At 46.5% G+C, this 4,187-nt stretch overlaps 1 long non-coding RNA gene across 1 annotated transcript; it reads right to left on the minus strand.

Annotated features, from left to right (window-relative positions):
- Window positions 1-920: 920 nt before the first annotated feature.
- LOC101776327 lies at window positions 921-2,464 on the minus strand. The gene is made up of 3 exons (XR_215753.2): window positions 1,789-2,464; window positions 1,292-1,416; window positions 921-1,093 (listed from the first exon to the last, which is right to left on the minus strand). It is a non-coding gene; the product is annotated as an uncharacterized LOC101776327 (long non-coding RNA).
- Window positions 2,465-4,187: the final 1,723 nt, after the last annotated feature.

Genomic DNA, 4,187 nt, shown 5'->3' on the forward strand with positions numbered 1-4,187 from the left:
TTGGTTGGATGCGGATGGCCGGATGGGATTCCATGAGCGGGCTAGCATCACATTAGCAAGTGCGCTGGGCTAGAGCATCCCACTTCACATGACACGGCCCAACAAATAGCTACGGCGCCGAGGCGGCAGCACAACAAAGCTAGCCGCCCACGGGCCGACAAGTGACGCGCGCGTGGCTTTCCAGTTCCACGGCCCACCACGGCGGCTGAATCCACGGCAGCTGAACGAGTGAGGTCGTTCTCGTTCGACTGTTCGAGTCCGATCAGGCGACCACCGGCTGTCAAGTCAGGGCAGGACAGCTAGCGCTGGGCTGGCCGCGTCAAGAAGGACAAAGGGGGTGTTTGGCTCAACCCTATCATATCATATCGGATGTTTAGATACTAATTAGAAATATTAAATATAGTCTAATTCACGAGATGAATCTATAAAGTCTAATTAGTTCACGATTTGATAATGTGGTGCTACAGTAACTATTTGTTAATGATGGATTAATTAGGCTTAATAGATTCGTCTCACGAATTAGCCTAGGGGTTCTGCAATTATTTTTATAATTAACTCATGTTTAGTCCTACTAATTAACATCCGAACATTCGATATAACAGGGCTAAACTTTAGCCCCTGGTATCCAAATATCCCTAAAATCACAGGCTCGCAGCTGCAGTAGCGTGTTGGTTGACTGGATCCCACAGACCCATAGTGTTCCAACGGTTTAGACAGCTGCTGCCTGCTAGCGCTGGTCATATTATATAGAGACAGCAACACAAATAATTTATACGATGGGTTGTCTGTTAGGTTATGTGCAAACCAATTAATTCTTGTATAGGCTCATAAGTCAAGATGATCAAATATAAACCTATTTTTGTATGTTATTTTGTGGTCTGTTTTAGAGAATGCAAGGTAAATCCAAATAAGTACAGACATGAGAATTTGTATCAATAGATACACACGTTGCTCCAACAAACAAACTCTCTGATGCTTCAGAAATTTAAAGAATCGGTTCAGAAATAAGGTATGCAGGGTTGCGGTTCAGAAATAGGGTACTGGCAAATGAATCGTCCTCCTATCCTCGGCATTGCTTCCAAGCTTTCATGCGCTGCAAGTTAAAAAATAAGGAACTTTCTTAGATTGACCAGCAGTCATGACTCGTGAAGCATGTATCTTACATGTTTCCCTTCGAAGCTTTACAAAATGAAAGTATTACACAAATGTGAAAGCTTTCGTGTAACATCAGCACAGAGATGAAGCATTGCCTAAATCTGAAGTAATTTGCAATGTTAGCACAAGTCCATACCTTGAAACTAAACCACCGCAAACTCCACAATGCAACAAATAACCGGTTCAGTCCAGCCAATTTGGGAGATAAGGGAGTGTTTGTTTCTTTACTCCCTCCTAAAGTTCCTGTTTCATCGAAAGTTCCTGTTTCACAATGATGGACTCCCATGAGTCGTGAACAAGAAGCATAACCATACATGTTTAACAGCTTCTACACCTCATCTCAGATATCAATAATAAACATGTGCAGCTGCTCATCTCATCACAATCTCAATGCTAACAGGAGCTCATCTCAAAATCTAATACCAGAAAAAAAGCAAAACACTACACAAAACAAACGTATATCAATTTTCAAACTTTCACATTCTACCTACAGGACAAAACAGAGTTACAGAGTACTGCACGCAATCCCCCTTGCTTTTCTATGCCGGTGTGCATATTGCGGAGCTTCAGGTAATCAATTTGCATGCGCAATTTTTCTGTTTCTGCAACATGATTAATTGAAATTGAACTTACAAGGCTGCGGGATCTGATGATGGGGTGGAGAAATTTAGCTTGCACTGGCCTCCGTGGCCCACCATGGCACCACCGTGGAAGGGGTCGGCAACTCGACATCACCGATGCAGACGGCGGTTGAGGAAATCATGCTGCGGCGGCCGCGGAGGAAGGATGGCCGCAGCCAGAGAAGGGCAAGGTGGCGGTGACTGTAGGCGCCGGTGAAGCCGTGAAGGACAACGCGACGTCAAAACAGGTAGCGCCGTGGCGAGATCCATCCCGGAAGGCAGCCACGGACGACATCGTGCCCTTCTCCTCCGGCACCGGCAGCTGCATCCTTCCGCTCCCGCGTGCGGACATAAATTTGCCGCCACTGAGTCGCCTCACCGGATTGAGAGGACGGCTTCAGTGGGGGACGACGCGTACAACGGATTCCAGGCCGGCGATAAAACTTGGGAGCACGAGCTGGAGACGACGACACAGTTCTCTCACTCCATTAAATCGAGTCCACGTAGGCAAAACAAGCAGACGTGGCACTATATAGACGATACATTGATTACCGTTGTACGTGCTGTTGCGGCGTCGCTCGCTCCAGACTCCAGTACGTACGTCTTGACTGCACCCGGAACTAAATGCAATCTGGTCCCTGAAATCCACACGAGTAGAGTAATGCAATGCACGCAGGCAGGGCAGCACCAGCTGTTGGGATCTCTGATCATCTGCTCTGCCATCGCTTGCTGGAAACTGCAGCGGTAGTGAATGCGAGCCATGTCATGTGCCCCGGCAAGGCAACCCAACCCCGCGGGCACGACGAAAGGGAATGAGCGAGTCCCGAGTCTCCACTTGAATGCTTGATTGCCTACGCGCTTTCTTTACTCAAACAAGCTGTAAATACTGACCGACACGTGGGCCACTACCTTGGATGGATTTCAGAGATCCAGCTAGCCACCTGCTAGTTTTTCCCAAGCTGCATGAAGCCTTATCAGGTTAGCATACATGCAGATGAGATGATCGATGAACAGCAGCCGTAAACGCCGTCTCAGTTCGGTGTCAGCTTCACCATGTAATTCTTCTTATTTGCTTGACTTAGCTCAGAAGATTTCCTGTCTTCACCTGATGGATAAAACATTCTGCCTTTACTCTTTGTCACTCCTTTTTAACTTGGATGCGTTCTGCAAATGAAAGAAAGGGCGTTGCTGTGCGGCGCACTTGTGCGTTCCACTAATAGCCTTCCCATTTCTTGCTTCTGCAGAGCTGCGTCAGCAGCTTTAGGCCAGTCTTAATAGGGACGTTTTATGGAACTTTCATGAGTATTAAATTTTATACCGCATTAGAACAGGATCATTATAAGAAAAGAGGAGGAGGAGTTTCATCAGATGAGAGGAGAGTTTCGTCCAGATGAAACCCATCTGGCTCGGTTACCCATTACCCAATGCAATAAAACTTCCTATTAAAACTGATCTTAGTTACATGTTACGTCTCGTAAAGCAGTAGTTCACCCAAAAGTAAGCCGCAAGCAGACGTTTAATTCCCCTCACAGAAAACGAGGCACTCAGTATATTTTCCAGCACTCATCATTTCAAACCGGCCGCCTTTTCGTTTCACAGCTTACCTTTCGGATTTGAATTTCGTCTCTGTTTGCTCTCCAAACCTGACCAGTTTACTTTACCAACCAGCTTCTAGACTCCAGCCAGAGAACAAGTTCAGCCGTCACTGGCTTTTTCCCCCCTCACCGTTTGAAAAACATAACGGTACGGCACCTGCCGTCCCAATCCTACTCATAAAATACACCAACAATTGGCTATTTCATCAGCCATTGACACACAGAAAAAGAAAGATGCCAAGTGTCAACGTCAGGTTCCTTCTGGACCCCCGGTACCTCATTCCAGGATCAAGCCATCGTGTCACTCATAATAGCACCAGATTAAGCAGATCAGACATTCATCAGACTGATTGGGAGACGACGCAAGTACTGGCCCCATGCAGCAGCATCACGTATCAGCCATGCTCATCCTCTCATAGTCTCATGGCTTACACAAGCACATAAGTACAGACCAGTGCTTGAATAGCTTGATGCATATCATGGAGGGGACAATGCAGGACGCTGCAGTGACGGCTACGGATTTGATATTGTCCAACTTTGATCAGTCCAGTATCTGTCCTTTAATCCGAGGTTATCATGGTGATCATCAGTTGATCTTGATTCTTGAGAGTGAAACTGAATCCCCACTGACGCTGGGGGTGGTAGTAATAACATGCTAATGAGCACTACTAGCATACTAGATGCGGACGGTTAAATTAGATTAAAGCACAGGATTGAAGGATCTGTACTGTGATATTGGTGGTTGCGGGGGCTCATGCATATGCTGCCAATTGCTCCCCATTAGTTCTTGCGTTACTCCATTTCCGGTACAAAAGTT

Source organism: Setaria italica, chromosome IX, assembly GCF_000263155.2.
Source record: "Setaria italica strain Yugu1 chromosome IX, Setaria_italica_v2.0, whole genome shotgun sequence".
In the NCBI taxonomy this organism is placed as follows: Eukaryota; Viridiplantae; Streptophyta; class Magnoliopsida; order Poales; family Poaceae; genus Setaria; species Setaria italica.